The 21,257-nt window shown below is 42.0% G+C and overlaps 1 protein-coding gene across 3 annotated transcripts in view; it reads right to left on the bottom strand.

The window, feature by feature from the left end:
• Positions 1 to 21,257, bottom strand: part of LOC120517237 (golgin subfamily A member 6-like protein 2) — a 78,442-nt gene that overhangs the window by 37,997 nt on the left and 19,188 nt on the right. Inside the window, exon 1 of one of the 3 annotated variants that reach the window (XM_039739426.1) lies at positions 1,510 to 1,589. The exons of the other annotated variants lie outside the window; for them this stretch is intronic. The gene's annotated coding sequence lies outside the window, so the exon portion shown is untranslated. Of the gene's footprint in view, positions 1 to 1,509; positions 1,590 to 21,257 lie in introns of those variants that run through there. 3 annotated transcript variants of the gene reach the window in all.

Genomic DNA, 21,257 nt, shown 5'->3' on the forward strand with positions numbered 1-21,257 from the left:
TGTGATGTACAATTTCTAATGTGCAGTTAGATTAATAGAAATATTTCTCATATCCTTGACTGGTTCATGCACTTTGAACAGTGACTAAGGCACTAAGAGACAAGTCATCCTGAAGGAATTTTGTTACTAGTAGCCATAACACAAAACGGTGACTGAGCATATTAAATATGTCTCTTCTTGTTCCAAGCCAGTAGAAGCCCAGCCTTGCCAGACTTACTGTTACAAATGAACAGACATCTCCTCATCCTCCTCTTTTACTGACTTTGTACACTTTTAAGTGCAACCTACAACCTAAGCAACGTACCACAAACCATTCATGTAATTAACACATTGACCTGTGTAATGGATGGCAGGCAGGGACAGAACGGACTCCCTTCCAGTACCTGGTCAGGAGGCCCAGGGGGCAAAAAGACATGAAAAGAGGCAGGAAGTTCCCTGCCTACACAAGGATCTGGCCATAGGGTGCCATCCAAAGAGTTGGTACACTGGCATCCTGACAGGATTCGATGGAGGAACATTACCTGGTCAGGAGGCCAGCTTGAAGCCAAATTATTCAAGCTGCATGTTCCTCTGAACTGCTAAGTGGCAGCATCCCTACACCAATGGATACCCTCAGGGCATGCTGGGAGTTGTAATGCCTTAGGGAAGCCCTGTTGGGGTCCCTGGATACTACCAGGGGCTGCTTCTAGGAACTGTGCTCCATGGTTTGTGGGACTTCCAATTGATCCTTCAATCGGGCTATGCCCTGGCACTGGAAGGACTCCCGGGTCCAAGATAAAAGGAACCACCCTGCCACGTCCAGGTGAGTTGAAGTTGGGAGAATGGAGGACAAAGCTTGCCTGGTGGTGTGGAGGAGAGGAAAAAGAGAAAATAAAACAGGAATTGTGTGTATTGGAAGAGGCATTGTGAAGGTATTGTTGTTGATGAATCATTTATTTGAACCCGGGACTTATGTTTGTATGGTGGTGTCTGAGGTTTGGGGTGCTGCAATGCCCCTTACTGGTCACCGCTGTTATTATGTTTGGGGGGTTTTCGATACCATGGATTCTATTTTTGAACTTGGCTTACGATGTATTTGTCATATTCAAATTGTGAAAAATCTCTCGAGTTATGTTTGATTTATTTTGGCCTTGCCACTTTGTTTCTTGCGAGTGGATCTGGATATTATTGTGTGGTCAAGTAAAAGGACTGCAAGACCCAGGAAGAAATATTGGTGCACCAAGCCAACTAAGGGAAATAAAGAAAAATGGACATTATAGGCATAACTGAAAAGCCCAAAATGAAAAGAAAAGATGCTAGTCTAGGTATTTCGGTCACTTTTGGTCACCAGATAGGGGCTCTGTACTGTGATGCACTCTGTTCTGTTCTTCCGGCGACTGCGGGAATTATAGGTGGGTGATTGGAAGGAACAGTGTCAATTGCATTCACTGGGTGTCTTTTCTGCACTGCGGAGGAAATAAAGGAGGTTAGTGACAGTGCCCCCTCTTGACCTGGGGTGGTAGTACATACCTCAGATGAGACTGGAAAGTGATCCCACACTTCTTCGAGAGGTTGTACAATGTGACATCATCACTTGGAGGGGATTTAAGATGGTGATGCTTAACTCCTGATTGGTAGCGTTTCTGGAAAGAAGATTCTGGTGTGGCCATTCTGACCTGTAAGAGAGATGCTCTTAGAAAAGAGGACATTCAGAGGGTGTGTGTATGGGTGAGAGGGAGATGATCAAGAACACAAACAGCAGCACTTATGAGATCCACTTCACTGTTTAGATCTATTGGCCACTGCTGAGTTTTGGGAAGGATCCTGGCTTAGAGTTGGGGAACGTAAATGCAGATGGCATTGCCTCTGACCCCAAGTGTGTAGTGTGAGGTGGAGCTGCAGGCTTGAATGTGCAGCCTTTAGATGTGACAGAGAAAACATCATTAGAGCTGAATGGATGGAGCTGTGGAAGATCAGAATGGCGTCATCAGTAAACCTTGTATTAGGCATTTAACGGCCACACAAAATGGAACTCTATCAGCATACTGCCCAATATTATTTTGTCATGTAACAGAACCACCAAAAGGCAGTATTAGAAGATATCTCATCAACATGAGTATGCAACCCAGCTTTTAGTAGTCACTGAAAACTCAAACTTCACTTATTACACCATTGCATCTGTGGCGGTGATTAAAAGAGGTTCGGCGACTTGAAATGTCAGGATTCTATGCCATATTCATGGTAGACATATTAAATGACATATTACTGTATTACTTACATTAATCATTTATACAAAGTCATACTGTTGGGACTCCTCAAAGTTTATTAGCATTTCAAGCCCTCCATGCCAATAACAGAAAAAAGATCCGCTGGACTCTTGGCCTAAAAGGGCTGGACAACATCATAAATAAAATTGTGAGAAGAATCTTTGGAAAGACGCCTATCACCTTTTCTAATGAAGATTTTTCCTTATCAAGATTTGATCTTTCTATCAATAGAAGGTCCCACAGCTGACAATGTGTATCAGAGCAAAAAACAAGACATGATGTTGAAAAGACTGCCTGCAGAGCTTAGAGACAGGACTGTGTTTTATTTATTTTTAATTTTATTGTAATCATTCTATATAAATAGATCAATTTTTACAAAAATAGGATTGAGAACAAATCAACCCCCAGCCCTGAGAAAGAAAGCATGGCCAACGGAATAAAAGCTAAAGCTAGTAAAAATGAATAAATTGATGAGTTTAATAGGCGGATAAAGATAAATGGAGAAGAAAAAGAAATGGGAAGAGAATCTACTTCCTCGGTGCTTTAAGAGCTTAATCTAAAATGTTATTGATTCGATCCTGCCACATTCTGAAAAAGTTCTGCACAGATCATCTAACTGAGAATTTCATTTTTTCCAATTTCAAATAATATAAAACATCAGTTACCCACTGACTTAAAAGAGGAGAGCTAGGAGTCTTCCAGTTTAGCAAAATAAGTCTGCGTTTTAAACCAGATTTGGGGAAGGATACAAAAAATCTGCAGCACTGAATGTTTCAGAAGAACACAGTGGCCTTCATAATTCTGTGGAGTGACCGTAACTCTTCCAAGAGATGACAGCCCAGCTAGACAAAGCAATCAATGGAAATGCACCTTGGTAAGAGAGGTGACCAAGAACCCAATGGTCACTCTGGCTGAGAACCAGAGAACCTGTGTTGAGACTGGAGAAACTACCAGAAGGACAACCATCACTGCAGTGCTCCATTAATCTGAGCTTTATGGAAGAGAGACCAAGCATAAAAGCCCCCTTAGAGTTTGTATAAAAACACCAAAGGACTCTTAAACTGTGAGAAACAAGATGTTCTGGCCTGATGAATCTAAGACTGAACTGTGTGGCATCAATATTAAGCATCACATCTGGAGGAAACCAGGCATTGCTCATCTCCTGTACAGTACCATTCCAATGGGGATTCATGGCGATGACAGCATCATACTGTGAGTTTGTTTTTCAGAGGCAGGTATAGGAGCTCTAATCAGGGTTGAGGTTGAGCTGAATCGAGCAAAGTACAGAGATATCCTTAACTCTTTCAGGGCGGAAGTTGACTTATGTCAAAATTAAGGAGTAGAGGACAGTAATCAGCTGTAAACTGCAGCAAAACTCGCTGTTATGTTTTAGTTTGACTCTCTTTGCTAAAAGGAAAGTTAGGTTCGGTGATCTGACCTCGATTCCCTGCGACTAGTTGAGTAGCGAGAAGCAAACCACCTCTAAAATGGCATCGACATCTGGCAAGAGACCAAAGCGAATGGGCAAAGCAAAATACTCCGTGGATGATGTTTTGCTTATTATCGTTGAATCACACTTCTCAGACTCCAATTTTGATGCAAGTGATTTGGAGTTGGATATCGAAAATGAAAGTGAGGTGTAACTTACGATGACACGAGGTATAAACCAGATTGTGTCGCACAGCGACTGCCACCGCTGGCCCCAAACCACGGTGACCAGGCACCAACAGCCACTACAGCATGCACAGCAAGAGATGTTTTGGGTTGATTTACTGTACGTATCAAACAATTGCCCTGTGTGCTTTTCAGAAAACAGCTTTTTGGAAAAAATATTCAGCCCTCAAAGAATTAATGAGAACCTGCTCCAGGGTGTTCCAGACCTCAGACTGAGTTGAAGGTTCGCCTTCCTACAGGACAATGACCCTAAGCACAAAGCAAAGACAACACAAAAGTGGCTTAGGGACAACTCTGTGAATGTCCTTGTGTGTTCAAACTAAAGTCCTGACTTGAACCCAATCAAACATCTCCAGGGAGACCAGAAAATAGCTGTCCACTGACAGGATCTGAGGAGAAGAATGGCAGATGAGCCCAAATCCAGGTGTGCAAAGAAGACTCTAGGCTGGAATTGCTGCAAGTCAGGTCAGGGAGCATGCACTGGTACAGCGCTTTTCTGCACCACATGATGAAACAGCTTGGGATCCTGGTTAACAACCCCCCAGGCAGACACATGGTCCAATCTCAAACCTCAGAAATGACCATCGATCTGCTGCAGCCAGGTGTTGGTGTGGTGTCCCCTTGGCCTGGTCCAGCCGCTCTAGTCCTCAACAATGAGGATCCTGTGAGCTGGATCATCCCTGTGGAATCATGCCACATGGCCATAGTGCCATAACTGACACTCTCTCACAATACAGGTAACGTGCCTCATTCGGGACTCCGTGAGCAACGCAAAGTCAAACCAGCGGTGCTTAAGGATTCTCCGATGATGCACAGCATTTACTGCTGAAGGTTTTTTAACAAACTACTAAGGAAAGAATGCTGTGCAAGTGGAATATTTCAGGTTTTTGTTTTTTTTAACACATTTGCAAAAGTTCCGAAAATCCTGTTTTTGCTTTACCATTCTAGGGTATTTAGTGTCGCTTAATGAGAGAAACAATAAATTTAAATGATTTTAACACAAGGCTGCAATACAACAAAAGTGAAGGGGTCTGAATACTTTCTGATGGTGCTGCATTATACAGTACATACTGTACATGTCAGGGATACATCTCACTTTCCCAGACTGACATGGTCATGTGCAGAATAAAATTAAAGTAGAAACAAGAATGCAATATTAATAAACACAAGAGGAATTATTTAAAGGCCCAGAGTGATGGGCTGAAACAAGAGAAGCCCACATGCAGACCCTAAGTAACAGCTGAATAGAGCTGCAATAATATATAACTCATGAAGTCTTTTGAGCACAACTAAGGAGAGATGTCTAATGAGTCAGAGCTCGAAAACCCAGCGAGAAAATTTGGGGACAATGAGAATACTGTTATCAGAAGTGCTCAGATGTCTCTCTGGTAAGCGGTGTAGCTGGGGGACTCTGGAGTGCTAGCACTGATGGCTTTGTAGGTTAACAGCTGAGTTTTCAAGAGGATCTGACAGGAAGCCAAATGGAGTTGACCTTGTTGAGTTGTCATGTGATCAGTGGGTTTGGCTAAGTTAGGGTTCTAGCAGCTGCAGTTTGAACAAACTGTGGTCTGCTGATATTTTATACAAGAAGTGCGTTAAAAAGGGATGAGAGGCGATTGAGTTGTGACAATGAACTGCAGCATCTGACAAAAAGCTATAGGGATGGACTCTTGTGAAAGTTTTAACTTCATCCGAAATGTTAGACTAAAATTTTGTTCATTTTTCAGGCGTAACAGCCCTGTTGCCCCAAAGAAGATGAGGCAGATTTGCAATTAAAAACGCAGACATCCATGCTACCCCTGAGTTTTTAACCCCCACAAAACTGAGAGTTTCAAAAATGCTCTCCAGTGCCATACACTTCTGAAAATGCTGGACTGGCGTTAAAATGTAGATGGGTGAATATGTAGACTTTGAAAAACACAGACTATAATCACACTCTGATTTGTTCATGCTTATTACGCAGCCATTCCCAGATTTGATCTTGCTCATTATAATGTTTCATTCCCTGATTGTTCTCCATTCACGGAAGAAAACTACCTGTATATTCCAAAATAGCGGACTATAGGAGTTGCTTTCAATAGAGCTCGTGTTGATTTACCTGCATGCATCTAAATAATTTACAAGACACAAATGTTTGTGATAAATCCCATGGTTGGCGGCAGTACCGTTTCTTCCTGGATTTTACTGCCAATGCACAAACGCCCAGTGTAGGTAAATGTCCTCATCCATTCAGAAACACAAGTAAGACATTGGGTCAGTGAGACAAGAGAGTCGGGGTCATCAGGCGCTACTGATAAATACAGTTGTGTGTCGTCAGCATAGCTATGGTAGCTCACGTTATGCCTTGAGGTAATCTGACCTAATGGAAGCATGGAGATCAAAAACAGCAGTGGACCCAGGAGAGACCCTTGTGGACCACCATATGGAATATCATGTCTTTGAAGTATAATTACCATAACTAACAAAGAATTTTCTACCTGTCAAGTAAGACTCAAACCAATTTAAGACACTGCCTGAGAGGCCCACCCACTGACTAAGGTGATTTATAAGAATAGTCAGAGAGGCGAGATTGTGTTGTTTTAGACATGTGCATAGGAGAGATGCTGGGTATATTGGGAAAAGGATGCTAAGAATAGAGCCACCAGGCAAGAGGAAAAGATGAAGGCCTAAGAGAAGGTTTATGGATGTGATGAGAGAAGACATGTAGGTGATGGGTGTGACAGAGCAAGATGATGAGGACAGGAAGATATGGAACAAGATGATCCGCTTGTGATGATGTGGCAACCCCTAACGGGAGCAGCCGAAAGAAGAAGTAGAAGAGTGTGGATGGAGATACTTTCATAAACATTGTGAAAACGCTGCTGTGGAGGGAGATTCTTTTCAGTTATAAACACCAGTTCTGAGTGAAAACATAGCACTGTGGCTGTAGCCGTAGTTTATAGTCTATCAGGGTTTGTTAACCAGAAAAATCTAATCCAATGTGTTGTCAAGCTCAAGAAAGTATCAACATCAAAGTCAAAAGAAACCAGTAAGTCTTAGAAACAAAATGTTCATACCACTATTAAGGTTTTTATCTGCATACTCAGATAAATGAGAAGAACCTGCGCTGACCTTCATGCTTACTAACCTCTATGTGCTAATCACATCCTGTCATCTGGAAGCAACATTGCAGTTTCAGAAATAAAATGTCACACAAAAACATTAAATGTCTGTGTATAAAGGCTTAAATAAAAACCTGTTATCAAGATAAGATTCTACTCACATCCAAACCACAACATGTGTAAGAGCCATTTGTTAGCTAGTTAGGTTATGCTAAATTGATAAAAGTATTTTCTTAGTTATGTTAAAACATTTGCCTATATATTAGTGCATAGTTTAAGGGAAATTCTGTTATAACCCTGACAAGCTAAATTATAAATTGAATATTCTAATTATTTCTTGTCCCTCTGACTACAGACTAGTCTAGTTTATGATCTGCCTTGCAGTTGGTAAGAAATAGCTTCAGACCGTACTGAATGTAGTGAATGTACCATATGTACAGAGCATACTGAGTGAAGCCTACATAAGTAAGTTTGCCTGGGAGAAAAAACACAACACAAATAACACAACTTTTAAGTATAGAAAGTAATGGAGGTTTAATATGAGAAAGCTAATAATAAAACATAGAAGAAACGTTTTTTCTTTTAATGCCTTTTATTCTGTGTTTATAATAACATTTTTCTGAATTTCTGTGATATGTTCCTTTTTAAAATTTCACCAAACATTTTAAAACAAAATTTGTTGGACTGAGAAATTTATTTTGTTGTGTGTTTCACTCATGCTGGACACTACCTTGCCAACTAGTAGCGGCTTGATTTTGGGAACCTGGAAACGCACAGTTACAACATGGAAAAGTAAATCGAATAAAAAGTATTACATAAAGCTGTAAACAAACTCACTACTGTAGGTGCAATCTCCATAACCAAAATGGCATTGCAGTAATTATAGAACAAATACGTTGTGGTCCCCGGCCGGAGCAGGAGCCCGGCCGGGACGCCCAGGAGGGCCTGAGGAGGGCTTGTGCCTCCTCCAGACCGCGAGGCGTCCGTCCTGGTTATGTTGGGGGCCTAACCCTGTAGGGGCCCGTGGCCACCGCCAGGCGGCGCCCAGGTGCCTGAGGAACCCTGGAGCCCAGCACTTCCGCCACACCAGGAAGTGCTAGGAGGAAGACGACAGGGGACACCCGGACGGCTTCCGGGTGCGCAGCCGGCACTTCCGCCACACTGGAGTGTGGCTAAGAGTGAGTGCCGGGAAGCAGCTGGAGCCCATCCGGGTTCCTAGAAGAGGGGCCGCCTCCCTCCAGTCATTGGCGGATGTCGGGTGGAAGTGGACAGAGCTGGAGAGAGGACTGGAGGCAGCCAGGAAAGAAAGGCACAGGAACTGTGAGCTTGGACTTTGGGGAATCGGTGCAGAAAGCACTGGGGTTTTGTGCACGTGTGTAAATAATTATTGTAAATAAATAGTGTGTGGTGATGAACAATATGATGTCCGTCTGTGTGTGTCCGGGCCAGCGTTCACAACGTAAAAGATTAATACAGCTATAATTAATTGCTACAATGATTAGCTATTCCGCATTCTTGGATTGAAAAACATATATACAGTGGAACCTTGGTGCACAAACGTCTCGGAACACGTACAAATTGGTTTACGACCAAAAAGTTCGTCAAACTTTTGCATCTGTTCACGACCACAGACTTGGTATTCGAACAAGCCAGTTTCCTTTCCGGTTTGTGCGCAGGTGATTTCCGCACATGTGCAGCGAGAGAGAGAGAGGGAGAGAGAGAGAGAGAGACACACACACACACGCGCGCACGCACACACACACAGAGACACGCATGCGAGAGAGAGACACACAAACATGCGCGAGAGAGAGAGACACACACACACGAGAGAGAGAGACACACGCGCGCAGGAGAGAGAGAGAGACACACACACGCGCAGGAGAGCGAGCAAGAGAGAGAGACGGCTGGACTCATACGGCTGAGAAGGCTGTTAAAGAATGCACCAGGCTTGTTTTTAAAAAGACAAATCCGAGCATTGTTTTAACGTCGTATTTAATGAAGACTTTTTTCTATTGGAATTTAACCTCCACTTCACTTCTGTTTACAGTGATCGGTTCGTAGCGTGCATTGTTGCAATGTTACTTTTCTTGGTGGTTTATTAAATTACGGATTTTTCAAATGTTCATTTTTTTCCCTGTGCTTAAAACTTATTAAAAAAGTGTTTTAGCGAGCGGTTCGTAGCGCTATAGCACAAACTCTTGCAGTGTTAGTTTCCTCTGTTGTTCAAGGTTTTCTCAGTGTTATTCAATGTTTTTACATTTAGTTTACTATTATGCTGTGCAGTCTACGGTGTAATTAACTATTTTTGTGCTTAAAAACCTTTAAAAAATATATATTTACATACAGTTTGTACGGTCTGGAACGGAGTAATTGTATTTACATACAATCCTATCGGGGAAATTACTTCGGTTCACGACCAAATTGGTTTATGGCCAGAGTTTTGGAACGGATTATGGTCGTGAACCAAGGTTCCGCTGTAAAATTCTCTACAGCCAGATTACAATTAATAAATTTAAGTAATGTTAACATGTGCGCTGCATTATAGCCAGGTTTTTTTCCTGATTTGTATTTATTTTCTGTTTTATTATCCATCCATCCATTATTCAACCCACTACAGTGATCCCTCGCTATATTGCGCTTTCACTTTCGCGGCTTCACTCCATTGTGGATTTTAAATGTAAGCATATCTAAATATATATCACAGATTTTTCACTGGTTCGCGGATTTCTGCGGACAATGGATCTTTTAATTTATTGTACATGCTTCCTCAGTTTGTTTGCCCAGTTGATTTCATACAAGGGACGCTATTGGCAGATGGCTTAGAAGCTACCCAATCAGAGCATGTATTACATATTAACTAAAACTCCTCAATGATATACGATGTGCTTCCCACGCGGTGCTTGATTGTTTGCTTTTCTCTGTCTCTCTCACTCTCTCTGTGCCTGACGGAGGGGGTGTGAGCAGAGGGGCTGTTTGCACAGAGGCTGTTTGCCTAGAGGATACGGACGCTACTCTACAAAATGCCGCCTTATCGCGGTGCTTCTGCATACTTAAAAGCCCAACAGCACGTATTGATTTTTTGATTGTTTGCTTTTCTCTCGCGCTCTCTCTGACTTTTTCTGCTCCTGACACGCATTATTTGAAGAGGAAGATATGTTTGCATTCTTTTAATTGTGAGAAAGAAATGTCATCTCTGTCATGGAGCACAGTTTAAACTTTTGACTAAAGGGTGTTATTTCATGTCTAGAGGGCTCTAATAATGGTAACAGTGTGGGAGAGTTTATAAGGGCTTAAAATATATAAAAATAACCAGACAAACATATGGTTTCTACTTTGCGGATTTTTATCTATCGCGTGGGGTTCTGGAACGCAACCCCCGCGATCGAGGATGGATTACTGTATATGCTAACTACAGGGTCATAGGGGTCTGCTGGAGCCAATCCCAGCCAACACAGAGCGCAAGGCAGGAAACAAACCCCAGGCAGGGTGCCAGCCCACCGCAGAGCACACACACTAGGGACAATTTAGAATCACCAACGCACCTAACCTGCATGTCTTTGGACTGTTGGAGGAAACCGGAGCACCCGGAGGATACAAATGCAGACACGGGGAGAACATGCAAACTCCACGCAGGGAGGACCCAGGAAGCGAACCTGGGTCTCCTAACTGCAAAGCAGCAGCGCTACCCCTGTGCCATGGTGCCGCCCTGTTTTATTTTATAATTATGTTTGTTCATTTTTGAATGATTATTTTTCATGGATTTATGTTATTGCTGTTATTATTTGTTAATTATGTACTGTCTTCTTAAAGTGGTGTTCATTCCTTATACTTTGAGGGTGGAGCCACAGGAGGCAGGGCCACCCTGATATTAATGCTGTTTTATAACTTGGCTAGAAAGAGAGACACAGCAGTAGATCACTGAGTTTGTGATTAGTTGTCTGTTATTATTGCTTTGTTCTGGTTTTTCTGGGTGTTGGATTAGCACTGGTTTGCTTTGGTTGCCTTTGAGGCAAATCCATTTTTACTTCTATTTTTGTAAATAACTCCTTCACTTTCACCAAACAACAAATCTTTTATTTCTCGCAGATAGGCCTCTTCATTGGGAAGAAACAGTACTTGTCCCTGATGGCAACACGAATTAGGCGATCTACAAGTCTCCGACTTAAAGTTTAAATCCATACAATATATTCGATCTCTTTTCGCTGTTCCGTTATGTCAGAGTAATAATTTCAATTTGTTTGTGCTAATGCGATCTTTACTATAATTTTTTTGCGACTTTCGAATTTTAGTACTTTCATAATCTCTAACCTGCACTGCACGTGTATCGTGCCAAACTTTTTGAATATCTTTATGACATTCTACTTTGTCATCTACTCTTTGTCTTTTATTTCTGGCCCCAGGCGCGGTTGAATCTCGTGACACAAAGTCTTGTCTTGCTGGACTTGAAGGTATCTCTCTGAAAAAGTCACATCTAATCCCAGGCTAAAAAGTCTTGTCTCGTCCCAGGATTATTTTATATAATAGAGAGAGAGATTTAAAGTTGCTTTTATAGTCACTCTCACTTGTAGGGTATGTTGGTGTATTTCTAGGGCTTTTCTTGTATTTTGAGCTTTTTAAACTAGTTTTAAATTTTAGGTCTATGTAGCCTGCAGCCTCTTCTGAACAGGCAGGTGAAGGTTCTGGCCTGTTATGTGGCTCTTTTTAAAACATCACAACCTTTTTGCCATGGTTGAGAGTCATATTTACAACACATTGTAATTGTTGGGTGTTTTGGTTTTGTTGTTTTTGTTTGGAACATTTTTTTCTCTTTACATTTATACTATTTGCTTAGCAGACCCTTGTATTCAAAGTGACTAACAAAACAGGTCAGTGTAATCAATTAATCATAAAAATCATCTGTAAAAATATTTGGGAACAAGTGTTATAAGATAAGGTTAGAAAAGTAAAAAGCTCAGAACAAAATACAAGCAAGTTACACTTCATAAGTTACAAAAGCCTAACAGCTAATATCAGTCAGTCATAAATTCACCGAACAAGAGAGTCTTCAAATGCTTCTTAAACACATTGATGGAGTCAGAGTTTCAAATGGAGGTGGGCAGCTCATTCCACCAGCTTGGAGTTACACAGGACACAAGTCTGGATTTAAATTTAATGCCACACAGAGGTGGCATCACGAGACGCTGTTCATCAACAGTTCTGAGTGGACGAAGAACAGCATAGTGAATCTGCAATACCAAAAGATCATTGCAATATGGTCAATGAAGGACAGCAGGTCATTGATCACCATCGAGGTGGCACAAGTCAAACAGAACAGAGATGGGGTGCTAAATTAATGGACAATCTTGAAAACAAGAAGATCTGCCAGATTGAGCTGGAGGTGCTGTTTCTTCATTCAGGCTGCCATATCAGTGACACATGCAGAGATTCTAACTGATACCTTATGGTCCACTGGTGGGAATAGCAGGTTCTGTATTACTGTGCATTATTGGCAGGATAAGATAATCGGACTTACTGAGGAGGTATAAAGAGAGAAAAGGAGAGGACCCAGCATTGATTCTTGGGGCAGCCCTGACATCTCTTCTCACCAGGTCACACGGTAGAATCTGCCCAAGAGATTGGATTCAAACCACCCGAGGGCAGTCCCAGTGACGTCAGAAAGGGTTGCAAGAAGGATCTGGTGGTTGACTGTGTCAAAGGCAGAGGAGAGATCTGGCAGGATGAGGAAAGTTGGCATGTTGGTAGCTCTAGCCTAGCGGTTCCCAAACTGTGGTACGCGTACCACTGGTGGTACGCAGATCCTTTTCAGGTGGTACACATCGCCCTCCCTGAAATTTAATTTATCTGTGCAAAACCCTTTATGACAAGCCTGTTGTGAGCAAAAACCAATGAAACTGTTTAAATACAATAATACGTGGATTCCCAAATTTAGTGTGGTGTGAAATTTCGTCAGCTGAATAAATAAAACCTATTATTCGAATCAGTATTTAGTTCATTTAACGCTACCATAATTCCATTTTGCGGAAGTCAACTTCTACTTCTTCACTGTTTGAGCTTTTGGTCACTAGATGAAAGCACAACGCCGACACTATTTAGTCTTCGGTAACTCTGCCTCACAGAAACCGCTTGCGTTTGTTGTTATACGTGCACTGCCGCTGTATCGCATCAAAGTCACTAGATCTAAGCACAAAGCCGATACCATTTCATCTTCGGTAACTGCGTCACATACAGGCCGAAGGCAGGATTTAGTTTCGGGGCGGAATTTATCAATTTATGTACTGTACATGCACAACTTTTTTCATTAATTTTATGCATAATTTCTTCCCATTCTTTAACTTTTATTCAGATTTGGGGCGGTTTAGACCCGAACACCCCCCTTACAGCTCCCCCTCCCTTTCATCAAGGTGCGGGTGGTACGCAATGCAACTCACTTAACCTCAGGTGGTACTTGACGTCCAAAAATTTGGGAGCCCCTGCTCTAGCCAACTGTAACATGTTGACAACAGTAACTACGCTTTTCCACTGCATAGTACGGCACAGCACGGTTCAGTACAGCTCACCTTGGTTCGGCTCAGTTCGGCTCGGTTTGCATTTCGACTGCAGTTTAGTACCGCTTTAGAGTGGGCGGGATTATTCACGTGTCGTTATAGTTGCGCCGCCTGTACTGCCGTGACACCGTGGAACTTTTACAACAACACGCAGACAACGACAACACTTTAGCTCGACGACGCGCAAGGGTAAGCATCTAAAAAGCACATCACTAGCTAACTTTTATCACTGTTGCAAAGCATAAAATGAACTTAACTGCCAGTGTAACATTAAAATGCTGATTCTGTATATTACAGATCTTCAACATTTTGCAAAAAAGTCGCCGCAACAGACCATCTGTTTGGACATTTAACCGCGCTTCAGAGTGGTGGGATGTGATTGTTCCCGGTTTTACAAACACTCAGTGGCTGGAGAACTTTCGAATGTCTGAAGAAACATGCATCCACTTATGCAACAAACTGCGTCCAGCGATGGAGTGACGGGACACAAACTTCCGCGTGTGTGTACCTTTAAAGAAAAGAATAGCCAGTGACGCAGTAATGACGATTTTCTCCGGCCAATCAGTGACCAGCAGTTTACACGTCACGTTTTGGTAATGGTTCGGCACGCTTGGAACCTCGGCTGAGGTGGTACTAAAAAAAGGACCAGGTACCAGGTACTGTTCCCAGTGGAAAACCCCCAAAAGTGAGCTGAACTGAACCGTGTCGTGCCGTACTATGCAGTGGAAAAGCGCCATAAGTAGAGCCGTCTCAGTGGAATGGCCTCTCTTGAAGCCTAATAGATATTTATTTATAGTAAACAACAGAACAAAAAAGTAGTATTTATTCAACAAGAGTACACAAAACAGCATTATAAAATAATTTAGAAATATAATTGACCACATTATAAACCCTCCCCCACCACATTCTGGTGTGCCAAAATAATAAAGCATACAGAACTGTTATAAAAACTAAGAACGGGAATTAAAGTTCTCTTTCAATATTTTTATGGCTGATTGCCACCATTTTAAAGACATTTGCAGAAGCATCATTAATCCTCAGTGAGGTTAACTCCAAATGAGCCAAGTTATAAAATGAAGAGTGCCAATTGCCTTTGTGCTAACTGATCTGGGGATTACCATCAAGAAGCTGTAAGAGGTTTTGCAGCAATATAACGAAACAAAAGTAGCCTTCTCTGATTAAGCATTAAGTGCCTAAAGTATCAAGGAGTAAAATGTGTGGTTTACAGGAGACAGTGTCGGAGAACAGGTGGACGAAATACACAAAATATGCTAAGAGATAATTATGAGATCAGCAGGTCTCCTGTATACAACAAAACTGGACAGTTGTCACATACACAGAATGATGGTTAAACCTAAAGGTTATGAGATGAGCAACAGTGTAATGTACTAGACCTTTACTTTAATAAGTCATTTGGCTGTACACCAACAAACTAATCACAGTAAATGTATGCATTAATCAGCATTGTTATGTAAATTCAATTGTTTATAAAGTAGACCTCTGCCCTTATCATTTTGACTATTCTGTAACAGACTACTATGATGACTGTTCCCTCTTCATGAAGTGAAAATAAAGACACATGAACAGAGTTTCCTCCTGCCTGGTTCTTGACTGTAAGAGTTCCTATTGAGGACAAGAATTTTTCTTTTATATATCTATAAATTTTACTTTTTCTACAATAGTGTATTTAATAACATCTGAAAGAGCTAATGTAATATCTTTCCAAAAAGGAAAACACTTTCCCTTACCAGTAAACAAGCTTCAAAGTCCCAATTTGTCCAGCAGAGCAGAGATGGTACAAAGGGTCTAGAAAGAGCTTCAAATTAATTCTTTTCTATGGTGTAACTTACAGCCTGTGTAACCACTACAGCTGTGTGTAAAACGAGTCAGAATGTCTTAAGCATAATTTAGTATTAAACATGGAACTCTAGCAATAAGGATGAGGACTACCTTCAAGATAAAAGTCACTGGACCAAATTTAGGGAATTCTTGGGTCACTATAAAGATAGCTAGATGCATGTAAATGAACACAGCAATTGACTAACCTGCAACTGTCAACAACCAGGTCATTGAACAAGTGAATAAGTGAAATAGTTTACTAACCTGGGCAGTGCAGAGACCACAAATAGAAATAGAGAAAAAAAAGTGAATGCAAGACTTGTCAAAGACAGTCAGACATTTGCTTCATTCTGACATGTAAGGAAAAATAAAAGAGTGTACTTTGACTTAACATTTTTGATTTAATTGTTAATGTGCCCAATGTGCTGTTATATCGCTCAGAGTGCTGGAAGACGACAAACACAATCTGCCGAAAATTGACATTTTCCTGACAAAATGTCTCAGACACATCAAGGGAATATTCTGGCCATATACCATCAAAAACAGAATCTTCCAATGGCAGGTTTGTGAGTTACCACACGCCCACCTCCTAGGAGGCCACTTGGGCACAGAGAAAACTCTGGAGTGGATTAAGCTTCGATTTTATTGGAATTAATGAGGAGGTTTGTCACTTTTGTAGTCCTGCCTAGAGTGTCAATTGAAACAAATTCCTAGGAGGGACCATGCTCCTCTTGTTCCCATTCCCCTAATTGATGCCCCGTTTGAAAGGATTGGGGTCAACTTAGTAGGATCCCTAGCACCCTCAGCTAAAGGACATAAATATATTTTAGTCCTAGTAGATTATGCTACCCGGTATCCCGAAACTGTTTCGTTGTGCTCAACTACTTCTAAAGACATCACACGGGAATTGGTAGGCATCTTGGTGCGAGTCACCATCCCTAAGGAAGTCCTAATGGAACAAGGCACACCTTTCACTTCAGAGATGTTCAGGGAAATGGCCAAGTTACTTAAAATAAAACACCTGAAGACCACAGTGTATCATCCTCAAAGTGATGGTTTAGTGGAGAGGTTTAATCAAACTCTCAAGCAAATGCTTCACAAGGTACTCAGCGAGAATGGAACTGGGACCATCTCCTGCCCCTCATCCTTTTTGCATATTGGGAAGTCCCACAAGCCTCTATGGGCTTCTCCCCTTTTGAATTATTATACAGACGTCAACCCCGGGGGCATATTGAATATTTCAATATAAGTATGGGAGGAAGACGCTCTTGAACAAGCATATTAGAATATATCACACAATTATGTGATAGATTTGAAAAGATTCATCCATTAGTTAAAAGTCGCATGGAAGAGGCACAAGCAGCACAGGCCCGATATTATGACCAAGGCACGGCTCTCCGGGAATTCCACCTGGGAGATTGGGTCATGGTTCTTGTACCTAACCTCCTTTTCTAAGATGCTAGCCCACTGACAAGGCCCTTACGAAGTTAAGGAGAGGAAAGGACTCGTCGATTATTTGGTGAAACAACCCAATCATCTGCCGAGCAAGCAGGTCTATCATGTAAATCTGCTGAAACCGTGAAAGAACAGGGATCCTGATCCCTCCTCTAGTCAGCCTCGCTCACTCTTTACTCACAAAAAATAACCTTAACTTCTGTGTGGATTTAAGTCCCAAACAGAGATGGGAGGTGAAAACAGTTATCCTATTCCTCCCGGAGGTAGTGAGTGAAACACCTGGAAGGACCTCTAAGATTGCACACGCTATTGTGACAGAGGCCGGGATCATAGTTCAAGAATGCTTATATTGCCTTCCCAAGGTAAAAAGAGCAGAAGTGAAGCTTGAGATCAAGCGCATGCTGGAACTAGGAGTGATAGAGGAAATTTATAGTCCCTGGCCCAGTCCCATCATCTTGGTCAGTAAACCTGATGGGAGCAGGAGGTTTTGCAATGATTTCCATTGAATTAATCAAGTCTCCCAATTTGATGTCTATTCAATGCCACAAGTGGACGACCTTTTCGAGAGGCTAGGACAGGCCAAATATTTGACCACTCCTGACATGACTAAGGAGTACTAGCAGGTTCCTTTAACGAACTCAGCAAAGGGTAAGACTGCATTTAGCACCCATAACAGTCACAGGCAGTATCGTGTCCTTCCATTTGGGTTACACAGAGCTCCTACAACTTTTCATGGCTTGGTGGATAAAGTGCTCCGGCCTCATAACTCATATAGTGCTGCCTACCTGGATAACGTGGTCATCTCTTCCAGCACGTGGAACACCTACAGCAGGTCGAAGCGGTACTACGGTCACTTGGTGAGACTGGACTTCAGAGTAATCCCAAGTAATGCCAAGGGAAGCCTTGGCAATCAAATGGGTGATCATGAAGCTGAGGTACTACCTCTTGGGTCGTGGGTTCACCCTTGTTACAGATCATGCACCTTTAGAGTGGATGGCCCTGCATAAGGAGTTGAATCCACGGGTCACCATGTGATTTTTTGACCTAAAGCCATACAAGTTTTTGCTTGTTCATCGACAAAGTTCTCTCCACACCAACGCCAATGCTTTTTCTTGGGTTCACAACCTCTTGGTCAGGAACGACTGACCCAATGGGTCTAGGCTGAGGGGGGTCTTGTCACACATGTGCGCATGGGAGGCAGCTAAAGGGCCTAAATGAGGGTAATTCCACACCAGACCAAGGGGTGGTGGAGTGTGACCCTTTCTCTCTTTTTAAACTGCAGAACAATTACAGGAAATTCCGCCTGGTCCCGATGATGTCACTTCTGGTTCTGAGGTTAATGATGCCACTTCCGGTTCTGGCCCTGATGATGTCACTTCCTATCCTCTGGTTTAAAACTGCCATCTTTGCCTCAAACAAGACAGTTCTGTTTTAGACTTAAATCTGTACACATATGTGCTCTTTACTCAACTCTTTTGCAGCCAGGAAAAAATATACGGGTGGCTGCCCCAAAACATTTTGCAACTCATTTGTCTCATCTTTGACAACATTAAAGACATAGAGTTTTCTGACTGTTATGTGTATACAGTATATGTGGTGAATGAGATAACATATAGAGATCTTAAGAAATGTAACCTAAATACTTAACCCTCAAGTGGATTACCAAGAACAAGAAGTTTCCCTTTATCCATTTTGTTGTGTGTATTATCAGCGTTTTTCCTTTTTTGTGATATACTGCTTGTTTGAATTTCACTAAAATCTATAAAACGAAGACACCTGGACTGTGGAGTTTTTCTTATTTTTTTTATTGAACAAGATGTCATACTATTGATGGATTGCCTTTCTAGTAACTGCATTTGAACTATTTTGAACTACTTGGAAAGCCGCAATACTGAGACCTGACATAGGCTACTTTCAGGAGAAAAGCAGCAGACTGCCTGGTATGAAAAACCTTCTGGAAGCTTTATGTTCCTGTGGAACAATGAGTCCTGACTGACTGAATGAGTCACTATAACTTGATTCAGAAAAAAGTGAGTATGATAGGGAGACCATTCCCCTTCCCTGAAGGGCATGAAGTACTAAAAATACAAAACATGAAATGAACAGGAAGAGGTGAGTTAAATGGAAAAATTCAGCATTTTTAAACCAACACATAATTAAAGACGAAAGAAAAAAGAAGATGAAAGAATAATAGATAGGTGTTAACTCTCCTGGGACAGGTACAGCCTAATGCCTCCTTTACATAAATCACCCAAATTATGAATTCCACTATTAGCTACGGGGCACATTTTGCATGGTTGACATCCAATAAGTAAATTTGGATTATTATAGTACATTGGAAGAAAAGTATGCCACTTCATGTTGCATCTTACTCACATTGCGGCAATGAGCCAAATCTGCAGGCCATATGATTTAATCTGTCCCAAACAAATTGTGCAGGATTTAAAATTTAACTTAACAAAAAGCAGTTCATGAAGCAGAACATTCAAGGCCTTCTCCTGCAATCCAAAAAAATTGACAGGAAGTGTTACACCGAAATTTAATGGGACACAAAGCAAATGCCCAATGGCAGAGCTTTAAATCGGCCAATTTAATTTGATTCAGTTCAATTTATTTTTCTATAGAGCTCTTGTATAGTGCAAGGTCAGAGTGATGTAACAAGTTCATGGGTAGAATACAATTACAAACTAATTATATGTTAAACATGCCTTGTCCCTTATGCTTACGTCAGGGTTTCGTACCATTCCAAATGAATTTGATATTTGACACAGGTACTGTGAGTGGTAAAAGATGCCTCTTCAACTGCTTATTTCTCTCATGTAGTTGATTCTCACCTTATCGCCAAACCTGAGGTGTTAAGACAAGTCATCTTCTCTTTTGTGGTCAACAGCTAAGTCAAAAAGAAGAAGTAGTGATGAGCTGTGCAGAAAACCCTGGTCAACTCCAGGCAAAACAGAATAATGTTCTACCGTAGACGCCTGTTCCTTTAGCTTACCACAAATCAGGAAAGAGAGAAAGATAACATACAAGAAAATAATCAGCAGGAACAGACAGGATTCTAATTCATCAAAGAAAAGAAAGTCAGTGAGGTGAATACTAAGGAACAAGCCATTGTGACTGCCATGTTGGACAAAAGAGCATCCCAGCTGGGTGACGGCATGATGAGCAGAAGAGGTTGGACAAGTAGAAGCTAGAGGCCAGGAGAAGTTCCATCCCCCATATGTTAGGTGGCAGTGGTTTACTGGAGGCTTCTCAGCTTGGACACCCGACAGGGCTAAAATTCGGTCTTCAGTTCCCATGAACTCCTGCAGATGTCCTAGGCCTCAATACATCATTATGTAACTGAATTTTGCATCTCCTTACTGCTTGGCCTTAGATGGCTCAAATAGGCACGTCCACATCAACTACAATCAGACTAAGGACTGGTGCACCACAGGGCTATGTCCTTTCTCATCTCCTGTTAACTCTTGTGGTATATGGCAGGCTTGTCATCCCGGCCAATACCCCCAGGCCGCTAGATGGAGCAATCCCTGCAGTATGGAGGTGCCCCGAAGACCAGCAGGGAATCATGGACTATGTAGTTTTTATACACGACCCTGCTGGATACCACAGGGGCAGCAAGAGGGAACTGCAGGGAGGACCGAAGAATCATTTGTGCCCTATAACCCGGAAGTGTGTCATAGGAAGCGCGACAACAGAAGTGACGTGCTTCCGGGGTGAAGAATAGGACTTGTACCTGACCCGGAAGTGATAAAGAATCACATGGACTGGGGATTGGGAACACTTCCGGGTCAGGGTGTATAAAAGGACTGTGGGAGCTCCCAGAGAGCGAGCTGAGCTGGGTGGAAGGGTGGCAACGCTTCTGGGAGTGGAGGATTGTATTTGTGATTGATTATTGGTTCGTTTATGAGTATAGTGGAGGAGAGGGTGCTTTGTGCACTGTGGAAGATTAATAAAGTCAACTATTGGACTTTTATCTGGTGTCTGGAGTCTTGGACAGGGGTTCAAGAGAGAGATAGTGCCCCCCTATCTGTCACACTCTACATGACTGCACTGCCAGGTCTAGATCTAATTACAATATCAAGTTTGCTGATGATACAACTGTGGTGGACCTCATCAGCAACAATGACAAGTTGGTATACAGAGAAGAGGTTAAACACCTGATGATGTGGGGCACAGACAACAATCTCTCTCTCAATGTGGAAAAAAAACCAGGAGAAAACAGTTGAGCTCAGGAAGTCGTGTTCTGCTCATAGCCTGGACATGGCACCACTTCATCATAAGTGCCACTTACACACAGATCAGCACAGGGCCTTGTTTTCGTTAAATACATAGTCATCATTAAGAACAAAAATATTATGAAAATATATTGTATATTCATAAAGATGTATGAACTA

Source organism: Polypterus senegalus, chromosome 17 (genome assembly GCF_016835505.1).
Source record: "Polypterus senegalus isolate Bchr_013 chromosome 17, ASM1683550v1, whole genome shotgun sequence".
Lineage (NCBI taxonomy): Eukaryota > Metazoa > Chordata > Cladistia > Polypteriformes > Polypteridae > Polypterus > Polypterus senegalus.